At 45.0% G+C, this 14,085-nt stretch overlaps 1 protein-coding gene, 1 long non-coding RNA gene and 1 pseudogene across 9 annotated transcripts in view; 2 read left to right on the top strand and 1 right to left on the bottom strand.

Annotated features, from left to right (window-relative positions):
* Window positions 1-14,085, top strand: part of LOC115936716 (uncharacterized) — a 201,162-nt gene that overhangs the window by 130,185 nt on the left and 56,892 nt on the right. For 2 of the 4 annotated variants that reach the window (XR_014138359.1, XR_004072115.2), the window contains one exon: window positions 8,483-11,278. This is a non-coding gene — a long non-coding RNA (uncharacterized LOC115936716). Of the gene's footprint in view, window positions 1-8,482; window positions 11,279-11,927; window positions 12,707-14,085 lie in introns of those variants that run through there. The other 2 variants (XR_014138360.1, XR_014138361.1) reach the window with 2 other exon arrangements.
* The window catches only part of IRAG1 (inositol 1,4,5-triphosphate receptor associated 1), a 123,475-nt gene that overhangs the window by 85,744 nt on the left and 23,646 nt on the right, over window positions 1-14,085 (bottom strand). The window lies entirely within an intron of this gene.
* Window positions 1,785-1,867, top strand: LOC115936747 (U4 spliceosomal RNA; annotated as a pseudogene).

Below are 14,085 nucleotides of genomic sequence, written 5' to 3'. Positions count from 1 at the left end.
GGGCTGCAATCTAGCAGTGCTTCAGGGAGGCTGGTAGCACTTCCCAACACCTCCTGGGGTCTGCACCCTCTAGCCATGCTCTCCAGGCCTGAGGATCTCTTGTAGGTTCTGTTGGCTGGGGGTGCCTTCATCCCCCTGATTCAGGCCCATTCCAGCCCCAGGAGTGAACCGGGGGTTCACTCAGACCAAACAGCAGAAAAGTATCTGAGCCTCCCATTTAGCTCCTAGCAGAAATATCCAGGAGGAGAGGCTGAGTCAGCCCCAATAAGAAGAGTGCAAGAGTCAGCACCCACTGTGCTCAGCAGGGGGCTGGAGTAGGGGACACCTGAGATAGGGAAAATAGTAACTGACCCCTCCCTTCCCCTCATACCTCCTTTCCCCCCATTGCCTTTCCCCTCACACAAACATGGAGGCCATTCTGTGCTCATTGCCTCAGGGAAGGGTATAGCAGCAGCGAGTAGAGAAAAGAGTCTGTCTCTGCCTCATTTGTAGTGAAGGGCTCTCCCTTAGGGAAATGGAGAGGGCTCAGAGTACAGAAAAGAGATTTGGGAAAAGCATCCTAAGTAGGGTTAAGTCTTCCCCAAACCCTGGGACTAGTACAAGATTATGGGGCAAGGGGCAGACAGGAGAGGCCACATAGAAGCAATGAGAGTATGGACTGTGGTGAGGCACTAGAAAAGAGCCCGTGCCCTGCTTCCCTGGAGAGATGGGAGCAAGTCCCGAACTCTAAGAGCAGAGAGGTCTTGGGTCCCATTTCCCAGACAGAACCCTGAGGAAAAGACCCCAAAGAGAGGAAATGTTTGTTTGGAATGACCTCATAGACAAGGCCTTCAGACAGCCTCACAAGACTCCTCATCCCGGGGTGGGGGGGGAGAAGGCAGGGGGCACATGGCACAATCATTTCTGTGTAGCCAGCAGCAGAGTTGCCAGACCTGAAGGTGCCTTGAGAAGGCTGATTCAGAGGTCACCTACTGACCAATGACTCACAGAAAGCATGGTGGACATCTTGTCAAGTGGGCCAGGACAGATGATATCAGGCACCAGCGCACCCTCCTTCACCCCAATTCCCTGGCACTTGGGAAGCTCCTTGGACCTTGGGTACCATTTTGGAGGAAGAGGGTTGGTGAAACCCTGAAATTCCTGGGATCAGGTTCTAGGTACCCTGAAAAATGGTCAAGCCAGGGCCAGACCTCACTCCAGCCCATCCCACCCCCCAGCCATGACAGGAAGTCAGCCAAAACATCTCCCCAGTTTCCTCCCCAGCTTGTTCACTTCAGCAATTCTTTTATAAAAATAAGTCCACTTGAAAAAATTTTCTCTTCTTGGAAATATGTGCAATTGCTCAATCAGAGGCAATTCAAAGGCACTGGAAACAGCAGAAAAGTATCTGAGCCTCCCATTTAGCTCCTAGCAGAAATAAATCTTGTCCAGTTCTCTTTGTTCCAGGCTGCCCAGCAGCCTCTTCCCTGAGTCACTCACTCCAGGGTGACATGAATCATCGTCCTAGAGTCAAGGACCACACGGTTTTCCCCAGGTCTGTGTGGCTGACCAGGGCACTGAGGGGCCAACAGAAAGCATGGAGGACCAAGAGCCTCCTAGGTCCTGGGCCTGACTCTGCCCTCCCAGATGTGTGACCCTGGGGAGTCCCTCAACCTGTCTGACAAGGAGGTGGATTTATAGCTCTTCCAACTTGTACTTTCTTGGAGCTTCTCCAGTGGTGTGCTAATTGTCAAGAATTTTGTGAGCTGGTTGTTAAACACAGACATCATTAAAAATTGAATTACAGCTTTGTGCAGTAGAAGTATTGTAGCCAATGAGGTTTATCCAAGGCATGATTATTGCTAATTAAGAATTAAGTTACAATTAAATTACACTAAAAACAAAGGAAATAAACACCCACAATAATCACATCCTAATTATTTTGCTACATCTTATTGTTATCTATACTCTTGAGATGATTTAGTTCTATTGTATCTGTGGGGGGAAAACACTATATAATGATGTGCTACTGTGCATCTCTTTCCAACTTCACATTCAGTGATGTGGAGTTAGTAGCTGAAATTGGTCATGGTGCCACAGAAATCAGCAAATCCGCAAATGCTCCATATCAAGGCTTTTTGTCCAAGAGAGCCAGCTGTTAAACATTTACCAGCTCACCACTGAGCCTCTCCGTCCTGGGCTTGGCTCCTCACCCCTGCCAGGGTGCAGAAGGAATGCAGATGACTTTAATACCACCCCACAGTAGCAGAATTACAAAGATTTGATTGCCAGTTACCTTTGCACAATGCTGCTTAGGTGTACCATGTCCCAAACAAGATCCATCACTTCTTCCCCTCCCCAGCTCTGCCTTCTCCCAAGCCCACTCCTCCTGTACCGTAGTGAATGCTACTCAGACTAAAAACCCAGAAGTCATCATGACTCCTCTCTCTCCATCGCCCCCACAATCAGTTAGACTCTGAGGCCTGTCAGTCCCAGTTCAGACATGTCTTTGATTGCTTCCCTCCTTTCCCTGGCCACCATCCCTGCCATGGATCTGGGTGACCTGTATCACTGCAAAAACCTCCTTTTTCTCTTTCCCTCTGGTCTGGCCCTTTCCAACCACTCTCTACAAGATGCCAGAAAAGTTTCTCTAACATATAAGTTGGACTGTCAGGCGCCTGGGTGGCTCAGTCGTTAAGCGTCTGCCTTCAGCTCAGGTCATGATCCCAGGGTCCTGGGATCGAGCCCCGCATCGGGCTCCCTGCTCGTCGGGAAGCCTGCTTCTCCCTCTCCCACTCCCCCTGCTTGTGTTCCCTCTCTCGCTATGTCTCTCTCTGTGTCAAATAAATAAATAAAATCTTAAAAAAAAAAAAAAAAGTTGGACTGTCCTGCCCCTTCTTATGGAAGACAGAGTGTGGTAGGCCAGGGAGTAGTGGTGCCATCTAATGAGCACAGTTAGTATTCAGTTCTGAGGTCATGAAAAATTATGTGGGAGGCCAAGCCCTGCTCCACACAGAAGCATCTCACCAGTCCAGTGGCCATGGCTCTGGCAATGTCATCAAAGCAAACCCAGCACAAGATTTGGTAGCAAGCATGAGATATGGACGGTGAAAACAGCAGGGGTTTGGGAATGAAATAGACCAGGTTCCAGAATGGCTCTGGCCCTCACAGCTCCGTGACCCTTGACAAAGCAATGAATGTTCTCTGGGATCAGGCTGTCATTTGGAAGATGGAGCTAAGATACGTCTCTCAAAGGGTTGTTAGGAGATTTAAATAAAATAAGGCATGTATCCAGCACATAGTAGATACTTAGGAAATGTCCTTTTACTCGCCTCTGAGAAAGAGAATATCGATTAACAAAAGTCACTTTGCTTCATGCCACACAGACCTTCACTTACAACCTAGGTATACTCCTTCCCAGGCACTTTACAGGCTTGGTTTTCTGCTTTGCCAGCCCTTAAAAGCAGCGAGAAGGGACAACTGACTGCAGGAAGGAAGCAGCCACATTCTAAAGAGCGGATACAAGCTCTCAGCTTGGCACACTCTCTGACACCTTCCTCGTCAACTGAGTTCAGCCCTGGTTTATAGCCCAGCCCAAAGCTGGCGGGCATGAATGAAGCAAAGCTCTGATGTTGGCTCCCTGGAAAAGACAGGAGAGCAAGTTCCATTTCAGAACATTTCTATCCAAGATGGTTAAAATGCATAGTTTGACACTTTATACATAACCATTTTTGTTCACAATATATTGATTGGGGGACAAAAACAGGTGGTGTGATTGTACTTTCATTTCAAAATTATATATATTTTTATGTGAAATAGATATAGATAGATTATGGCTATCTATTAGGGAGGGAAGCCCAGAAGGTTAAAACCCAAATGTTAAAAGGGGTCATCTTCAGTTGGAATTATGAATAAAATCAGTTTAACACCTTTTAAATATTTATCTCTGTATTTTTTCATTTTTTTCCCACAATGAGCATGACTTACTTGTATAATAAATGATGGAATTGTTAAAGGAAAAAAGGAGTCTCTTTGGTGTCCTGAAAAATTACTTAGAGAGGACAGTTTATGCCTGATCATGGACTACTTAGGCATTATTGGTCCTTGTTTCAGCATGTGCTGGTTGAGGCCCTGAACCTTCTTGTGGACTCTCCTGTCTGGGAATTCCCTGGCCAACTATTGTTCATCCTTTAGTACTCTGTTCAAATGTCACTTCCACCAGGAAATCTCCCTGACTCTCTCTTCTGATGCCACTCTTCTAGACTCCGGCAGGCCTATGTTCTCCCTTGCCTTGTGGCTCTTCACCTTGTCTTAGAATCATCTGTTTACTGCATGGGCAGTTCTTAGCCTTTTTGCTACCCAGTCCCCCTAAAGTATATGGCAAATTTCTATTGACTAACAGGGCATAAATCTCCAGGGTACAGAAGCATGAATTGTCCTCCAGTGAACTCTGATGAGGCCCCCACATTGGGCACACTATCCCCTCCACCCCCTATCCATCTTCCCCTTTCTCAGCCACACTTCATTAAGAATCATGTTCTAAACATTGGGCTTCTTGATGGCAGAGCCAGCATATAATTCATCTGCCAGGATTTCTTGAATAGATGAATAGATGAATGAGTAAGTGAGAGAGTAGAAGAAAATATGTCACAGACTCTGATACAGAGCTGTTAAGAGTTCAAACCCTGGTTTTTGAGGAAGCCTTGGAAGTCAAATGACCCCTCCAGGCTGATTTCACTTATGGCCCCATCATGGCCTTGGAGTTCCTCATGTGAGAAGTGGGGAAGACAAAACCCCGTTTTCCTCTTACTTTTTTTTTTTAATTTTTTTTATTAACATATAATGTATTATTTGTTTCAGGGGTATACAGATCTGTGATTCATCAGTCTTACACAATTCATAGCACTCACCATAGCACATACCCTCCCCAGTGTCCATCACCCAGCCACCCCCTTCCTCCCACCTCCTTCCACTCCAGCAACCCTCAGTTTGTTTCCTGAGATTAAGAGTCTCTTATGGTTTGTCTCCATCTCTGGTTTCGTCTTGTTTCATTTTTTCCTCCCTTCCCCTATGATCCTCTGTCTTGTTTCTCAAATTCCTCATATCAGTGAGATCATATGATAATTGTCTTTCTCTGATTGACTTATTTCGCTTAGCATAATACCCTCTAGTTCCATCCACGTCGTTACACCAATGTTAATAGCAGCAATGTCCACAATAGCCAAACTATGGAAAGAGCCTAGATGTCCATCAACAGATGAATGGATAAAGAAGACGTTTTCTTCTTACTTAAATGATATGAGCACACATCATCTGGGCAGCTGCATATGCAGGTAGATGGCCTTACCTGCCCCATTCCTACTGAGCTTGCCCAGGTTAACAGCTGAGTTTTCTCTCTCGATGATGTAAGTGGGTTTCCTGTCTTCTCTGACACACAGGGGTGCAGATTTTCCCCATAGGATTCTACCAATTGAAACCTCACAAAGAGCAGGGCCTCCTCCTCTGCCACCTACATGCCTCTGTTTGACCAGGAGTACTTTGCAAAGTGACTTTTATGATTCACTTATCAATGGGACTGGCAGCTTTCACTTAAATCCTGCAGGAAGCCACAGAGCAGCCCCACTTGCCCTTCCAGCTCCACTTTGGAAACTAGCTAAAGCAGTCCCCAAATTGCTGCCAGTGGCACGTGCTCAAATGTGCCATCACCCTAGGGTCTGTTGCCGTGGCGCTCCTGGAACCGTGTCCCCCTGCAAAAGAGTTAAGCCATGAGGGTTGGCAAAGTGGTCATAGCCTCCGAAGCCAAACCTGGACACATGGCCCAACTCCTGCTCTGATGAGGGCACAGACTCTGATGTTGGGGGCCTGGGAATCCAGAACCCAGAATCTCCCACTCCTGTGAAACAGGGTGTCTGGAAACTGTGGTCTCATTTCAGGGAGAAGGCCAGAGGAATTGAACCAGCTTGTTGGGACCCTGGCAACAGCTAGTCCTGCCCACACTGCACATGCAGACTCTCTCAGAAGCCAAAAGTGGGGCCAAATCTCAGCTAACAACCTCTTCCTTGGATCTTCTGGCTTCTGTGTCTGAAGACATTCATTCCTCGGGATGAGGACAAGGATGGAGAAAGACAAGTGGTGCTTTGTCCAAGACATGAGATGTGTCAAGGGCCACCCAGGAGCAGCCTGTCTGAAAAACCAGGATCAGCACCCTATCACTTTGGGAACTTTGTTCCAAATAAAAATAAAATTTCTTTCTTGACTCAGCAAGACCCCTAATCCCAACCTAAATAAATAAATAAATATCCAGTTCCCAGTTCTTTGCCAGTTCCTCCCTCCCACTCTCCCTCTTCTCCTCCCTTCCCAGCTTTGTTCTGGGAAGTGACCATAGAGGTCTAAATGCAGGAACTGGTTTTGGAAAGTCCAAAGGAAAAGATGGCCTTCACAGTGCCTGCCTAAGTCATTCTTTCATTCAACAAATGCTTAGTGGGTTCCTCCTTAGTGTCAGGTAGTAGGCTAGGCCCTGGGCTCTGAGATGTGTCCTTCAGGCTGCCTTTCCAGGAAGCCTTCCCTGACCTCTCCAGGGTACTGCGAGCTCTCTGGTCTGTGATAGCATGGTGCAGCGGCCCCCTATCTGCCCCACAGTGGTCTCTGTTTCCTGTACATTAATCGCCTCTGCCAAGCCTGATGGTGCAGAGCTTTCTTTTGTGCCCCAAGCTGTGGAAACATAGCATATAGGTCCAGAGCAATTGCTCAATACCTGGTGGATCCCTCCTTTGAAAGCAAAGACTCTAGGAATCAAACCTCACTTTTCATATGGCCTACTATACTCCCAGCACAATATACATATTAGCTCTTGAACACTGTCCGCTCTGTGAGGAAGGTATATCTCTACTTTACAGATGAGGTAAACCAAGCCTCAAAGAGGTAAAGTGACTTGCTCTAGATCACACAGTCAAGAAACAGAGTCGATACTAAAACCTGAGTCTCCTGTACCCAAAATGGTGTCTTTGGCCCTTCTTGAGTGAGAACCCATTCTTGTTCTTCTCCAGCCTTAGCAGAGACAGAACAAGAATATTGGGAGAAATTTCCTTAGGGGGGGATCTTGATTGTTCCAGATCACAGCCCTACCTCAGGGCCAGCGAGGACAACTGTGGCTGAGGCACGGAACTGAAAGTCTTTCTCACAGCATCCCCTGGAGTAGATAGGAAGCAGCTGCATCAGCTAAGATAAACAGAAGAGATAGCTCTTCCCTGCTGGGATGGAGTGCCCCAGCTCAATTCCTTGCCTGTTTATCTCCACTCTGGGAATCCCAGGTCTCAGAAGCTTTGGAAAGGGGCCCAAAACCTGGTGCTGGGCTTCAGGGCACAGTGTGGCCTAATATGTACTTCAGGAGGCCAAAGGAAGGATTGCAGAGGCTCAGTGACAGGAGCCTTCTGGGGGAGGAAAGAGCAGACTGTGAAGCCATCCACTTGTGTGGCAGTGGGTTCCTTTACCACTCAGGCCTCAGTCTTCCCATCTCCACAGTAGAGGGTTGGACTAATTTGCCAGCCTGAGCCCCACTTTCTACCCCATGAGTTTGGGGATCCATGTTGTCTATGGAGAGCAGTCATGTTGTCTATGGAGAGCAGTCATCAGTCAGAGGTGAGGGGTCTAACTGGCAACCCCAGGGCTGGAGGCTACCTTTGAATATCTTTGCATCACATCCCTCCAGTTACAGGGATTGGTTCAAGGTGAGCATGTGACCTACCTAGAGCCAATGAGACACAATGAGATTTTTCTGGAAAAGAGAGTCTTAATTGCAAATCTTAAATGTAAGAGGGTGGAAACAGAATCCTTATTGTTTAAGAATGGAATCAATGTGAAAGAGAAGATAGCAAGGAGCTAGAAACTAGGCCCTGAGGCTGTCATCTTATGCCCTGATCAAGCTATGCCTGATATCCCTAGCCTTTTATGTTTCAAGAACCAACAAATACCCCTTTTTGCTTAAACTGGTTTGTGTTCGCTTTTTTGACACTTGCAATAAAGAATTCCTACTGGTACAAACAGCTTAGCCTTTGTAAAGTGGGCTGTACAGGGTCTTTCTGGACACCAGAGGCTTCTCTCACCTTGCTGCTCTGCTGCCGACGTGAGAGTCTGAGCTGGAATACTTAGATCTAGAGCAAATGAGCTTGCCCTAAGTTATTCCCTAACCAAACGTATCACCATGTGCCTTTCCTCAGAACCTGCTTCTCCTTCTGCATTCCCTGACCATATTGATGGAATCAGTGTCCTCCCTGAAACCCCAGCCCAAACCTCTGAATCTCCCGCCCCAACAGTGCCTGCCCCCCACCCTACCTTCCACTATACATGTATATATTTAAATGTATACTCAGGTTCTAAAGGAGGAACTAGCTTTGACCAATCTCCTTGTTCCTGCCTAAAAGATAACCTGGTGAATATAAAGACATGTTTATTGAATTAAATTTCAGCCTTCGAATGATTTTCCAACATTGTTGTTTCCTTCCAGATGACCACCAGGAACTCACTCGACCTATTCCTCAGTTCAGCATTGGATGGGATCTGACTGCTAACTGTTCCCAGGCGAGCAGGCTCCAAAACCTGGGCAATGGGAGGCTTTGTGAACAGGTTTGCCACCCTGAACCCCAACCACAGTTTGGGGTGAGAACTCCAGTTTACAGGACAAGGAAGAAGCTCACACCTTGCCCACTGAGACCAGTGGAGGCGATAGGAACACTTGTGGATCTTGGCCAGGGTCATCAGGGGAATCTGAACTGAAATGCATTTGCAGTTTGGTCAACTCAGAACTTGGACAGAGGCTGTGGCCACAAGAAGCCACGTGTGAAAGTAAAGTGGAGCAGTTCCCTTGGCATCCAAATCTATGCAAATAGCCACAGGATTTGAATCTTTAGACACCACTTGAGAACAGACTATGGTAAACAGTGTTGTGAAATGGTGGTGAGGAAGGTGAAGGCAGGAGTTTGGGAATGGCTCTCTCAACAGCAAACTCTGGTGGCCTGAGGCACATGAATTTCAGTGTGTTCCTCATAAACAAGCTTGTGCAACAGTGGCTGCTTGATAATATGAGACAGGAAGTAACCATAGAGGATTTCTCTCCAGGGAGTTGTCATCTTTCCACAATGGAAAGATGGGAAATGCATAAAAACAATTTTGAGGCATCAGCAGAAGAGAACCAATATTTATTGCACCAGGTGTTCAATCTGACTCTATATCCATCTTATTCAGTGCTTACAATACCCTGCATGGAATTGTTATTCCCATTTTATAGGTGAGAAAACTGAAACTCAGAAAGGATAATTTGCTCCAGGCATCACAATTACTAAGCACTTTCAACAGGGTTTGAGCTCAGGGTAGTCTGACTCCAAGCCCAGGATTCTGTTCATCACACCATGCTGAGGCTTCTAGGGCAACACAGAACCCAGCAGCACTGTTGTCAACCACCACCGCCACAGAAGAAACATTGACATGGGACCAGAGGACCAGAAGATGTTTTTCTGGCTAAGGATTCACCAATTGATTCATCATGGAAAAGGTATTGTCTTTAACTCAGATTCACATATGTTCTGCTAAATTGCATTTTGTTATTTGTATACTCTCTCTGCTTAAATTAACTGGTCAACAGCATAGAGTTCAACCCAGGGTTTAAGCTGAGTCATTCTTTAAAAGCTTGTGGAAATGCAGAAACTTCTGGAAATTTCTCATCTGCATTTCCAGATGAGAGAAGCTGATAACTAACCAGAAATTGACCTCTGGGCGGGTTCATTCTCCTAATAAATAATCCATCTTTCAAGTAGAAGTGGCCTTATTAAAGCAACTTTGGTTATATTTCTCCCTTCATTAAAACATTTCGCTGGCTCTTCGTGCACTGATCCCTAAATCCAAGAATGCTTCCTAGAATCATCTGAGGTATTTGATAAAATGCATACTCCTGGTTCCATCCCAGATCTACTGGATCAAAATATCTGGGGACAGGGCCCAGGAATCTGTATGGCTAACAGTCCCTTAGGGGAGTCTGATGCAGCCTATCTAGAAGACTAGAGCTGGAAAATCCCTGGTCCCTAGATAAAGTCCACGGTCTCTGGCATGTATGCCAGACTTCCTGCTCTGAGCTACCAAATTCTCTTATTTCTTCTCTAGCCGCTACCACCAAGGTATCCCACACCCCAGCATCACGTAATGCCCCTGTTTCCAAAATGTTCCATGTGCTTTCAAACCTCCATTGCACTCCCTATCTCAAAGACCTATCTCTCCTATCTGCCTCCATGGAAGATTCTCCTAATCCTGTAGGAACCACCTCATGATCCTCCCCAGATGAACTCCTTCTGCCCATTTTTTCCAGAATTTTAAGTTGTTTATTTGGGAACATAGACTGTAGAGCCAAACAGGGTCGGGCTTTACCTTGTGTTTGTCACTTGCTAACTGTGACTTTGACTGTTGAATCTCAGTGTCCTCACAAGTTGTTGTGAAAAATAAGTATGAAAATATATGTGAATTGTAGAGATAGTGCCTGGTGTAGGTTCTCTAGCAGAGTTAGCTATCAAAATGGTAGCTTTTATTATTATTACTGTTGTTATTATTATTTGTTTTGCATATTATTATGACATTTCTCTAACACAGGGTTCAGCAGACTATGGCCTGTGAACCAAATCTGACAACTGACTGTTTTTATATAAAGAAAATTTTATTGGAACATAACCACAGTCGTTGATTATGTATTGCCTATGGCCGTTTTTGCATTACAAGGGCATTACAAGAGTTGCAAGAGCTGCATTACAAGGGCATTACAAGAGTTTTGCATTACAAGAGTTGAGTAGCTGAGACAGACTCTATCTGACTCATAAAGCCTAAAATATTTACTATTTGGCTTTTTACAGAAAAAGTTTGCCAACCCTGCTCTAACATAATTGGAATTATTTGTTTGCAAGTTGGTCTTTCCCACTTGACTGATAGCAACTCAGTGGTTTTCATGGCAGACTCTTACTTATCCTTTAAAACCCAATCTTTCTCATCTTTGTATCCCTGACACTTGATACATAATTAGTGTTGGACAAATGTCGAACTGAATCAAATCATTCCTTAACCCAGTTTAAATGCACACATCTCCAGAAAAGCCCCTGAGGGGAAAGGGGCCAAGACTTCCTGCAGGTCCTGGGCTGAGTTAATAGAGATATACAACTTGGAGAAACCAGAGACACCTGGGAAGTAAAATCAGGCCTTCATGGGATGTGAGATTTTTGCTGCAGCCTTGGTTCTGAGTTCCTGGTTCAGGGAGGCCCTGCCCTCAGTGCACACCATGAGCAGTCTCATTGTCTCCAACCACCTGACCCCCGCACCCTGGGCTTTGCTGTTTGAATATTTTCCCTGATGGAGAGGAGAGGAAAAGCACCTTCTAGGAAATTCTCTTCCGAAGGTTAGTGTAGTCCCATTTTCCAAGAGGACATAAATGGTTGGTCCAAATGGTCTTATGACCCTCACGGTCCTTACAGCGGGCAATTTGATATACCCATTTTTAATAAATGAACTGATTGATATTTCTTCTATGTAGATTTACTTTTTTTTTTGGTTTTGACTCCCCGTGAATTTGCATTTTCTGAGCAAAGCTCCTCTTGGAAGAGAACTAGGATTTCAAAGCAGTGGGGCCATTTCTTTGTGAGCTGGTTATGAAACCACTCTGTGATCTTGGGCCAGTCATGCCTGTCTCTGGGCCTAGCTTTCAGCTTCTGTACAATGACTTTCAGACTTTCGACTCCCTGGAGTTCTGGCCGGAGGGATGGCCTCTCCCAACTCATGGTGACCAAAAGCAGTGGCCTGACAACAGACAGCTTGATAGAGCTTCTTTCTTCTTCCATGTCTCTGTGCTACAGTAACATACTCTCCCACCTTCCCCCATCCCCTGCAAATACAACAATTCATTCCTACTTCCCTTTCTTGAGGTTTGAAGAAGAGACTTTAGCTCTGAAGCAGATCCACAGAAGATAAGAAAATGCCACTGATGTGGTTGGAAAAATCTGAGCTGGATGAAATGGAAACACAGAGCTCTCCCCTGAGGCTGGAAGAGAAGTGTGTGGATAGAAGCCAAGTCCATCCCTTCCTTGAGCCTCTGGGAGCTGGCAGCTCATCGCCTCTCTCAGAATATAGTGCCCCCTTATTCTTCACCCTTCTTTTCGATACCCCCATGGGTATAACTGCTGAGCCTGCAGGATCCTGGTTATCTGGGGGCAAATCAGTCTTACTGTGGATTGAACTGGTTTTTATTGATTTCTCTGTGGATGATTTATAACTGCCTGCTTCCTAAAAGGGCTCATGGCCAGATGTCAATAAAAACAATCAAAGGGCAAGAGAGTTAAAAATAAGACTGAAAAGGGGAGCAGAAACTGTGCAAAGGAAAGAGGGAGATAAGCCCACCAGCCAAGGTGGGATGACGCCTTAATTCAGATGACCTGGAAGGAAATCTTGATTTTCAGTTCCTACTGATACAGTTGAGATCAGCAGCATCTTGCTTTTGGCTACTATAAAAAGTACAGAGCAAAGAATACTTACATCTTGATCTTCCAAAACTGACCCTTCACTCAAAAGAGAACAAAATTAGAGTGAACTTTTTAAGAAGTTTAAAGTTCATTTCACAGGAGTCTTTCCATTTAAGAACTTCAAATTTTACTCACAGAAGGATTCCTCATGCAAGTCCATTACCATACTGTTCACACAGCACAATTTGGAATTACTTTTGCTTTTTTTTTTTTTTTTTAAGATTTTAAGTATTTATTTGAGAGAGAGAGAGAGAGAAAGGGAGCACAAGTGGGGAGAGGGGCAGAAGGAGAGGGACAAGCAGACTCCTGAGCCCGACTCAGGGCTCAATTCCAGGACCCTGGGATCACGACCTGAACTGAAGGCAGATGCTTAACTGACTGAGCCACCTGTTGTTGTTGTTGTTGTTTTAAAGCAGTCAGTATAAATAGAGGTTCTGGGTGTTATGTGCATGGCTATGTCTGATGGCTGGTACTAACCTTCCTTGATGTGGCTGTAGAGAAGATTGACTAATTGAGCTCAGGGAACATGCAAAACCACACGTGAGGATCCTTTATCTCAGGGACTATAGGCAGTGCCTTTTAGTTCTGGCTGCAGGCCAATGTAATTTAGTGGTCATGTGAATGGGTTATTTAAACAAATTCTGCCTTCCCTAGTTGCAACTAACCAGAGATCAGATCTCTCAGAGGAACACCCGTAGGCTATTGTTTGGAGCTTAACTGTGTCCCAAAGTTCATATATTGAATCCCGAATCCCCAGCACCTCAGAATGTGACTATATCTAGAGATAGGTCTTAAAAGAGGTGATTAAGTTAAAATGAGGCTGAACACTTCTTGGCCTTTTGGCTAAGATCAAGTGAAGTTAAAATGACGCTGTTTGAGTGAGCCCTGATCCAATCTGACTTGTATTCTTATAAGAAGAGAAAATTTGGACACAGAGAGACACCAGGAATGTGCATGCACAGAGGAAAAGACCATGAACTGATACAAGAAGAAGGTGGCCATTAGCAAGTCAAGGAGAGAAACCACAGGAGAAACCAAATCTGCCAACATCTTGATCTTGGGCATCTCCAGAACTGTGAGAAAATTGATTTCTGTTGGTTAAGCCACCCAATCAATGGCATTTTGTTATGGGATCCCTAGCAAACTAATGCAGCTACTAATAGAATTTCTTGGCTGTATCGGGTTTGGGGATAACTGCTTTAGTATTTTTCAAGCCAACCACAAAGCTCCTCTCAGGACCCTCTAAAGAAATAAAAATACTCTGGACTAGGGCCCCAACTTGCAGATGGCATAAACTTGTGTATATAAAATCCTAAGGAATCCACTAAAAATCTATTTGAATTAATAAATGAATTCAACAAGTTTGCAGAATACAAAATACAAAAATCAACTATATTTCTATACACTAGCAATGAACAATTTGAAAATGAAATTAAGAGACGTAATACTAGCATCAAAAAGCTTAACATACTTAGGAATACATTCAACAAAAGAAATTAAAAATGTATACTCTGAAAACAACAAAACATTGTTGAAGAAAATTAAAGATCTCAAAAGATGGAGC

This window comes from Leptonychotes weddellii, chromosome 11 (genome assembly GCF_054177405.1).
Source record: "Leptonychotes weddellii isolate Sample4059 chromosome 11, ASM5417740v2, whole genome shotgun sequence".
In the NCBI taxonomy this organism is placed as follows: domain Eukaryota; kingdom Metazoa; phylum Chordata; class Mammalia; order Carnivora; family Phocidae; genus Leptonychotes; species Leptonychotes weddellii.
This window is presented reverse-complemented; position numbering and strand designations above follow the sequence as displayed.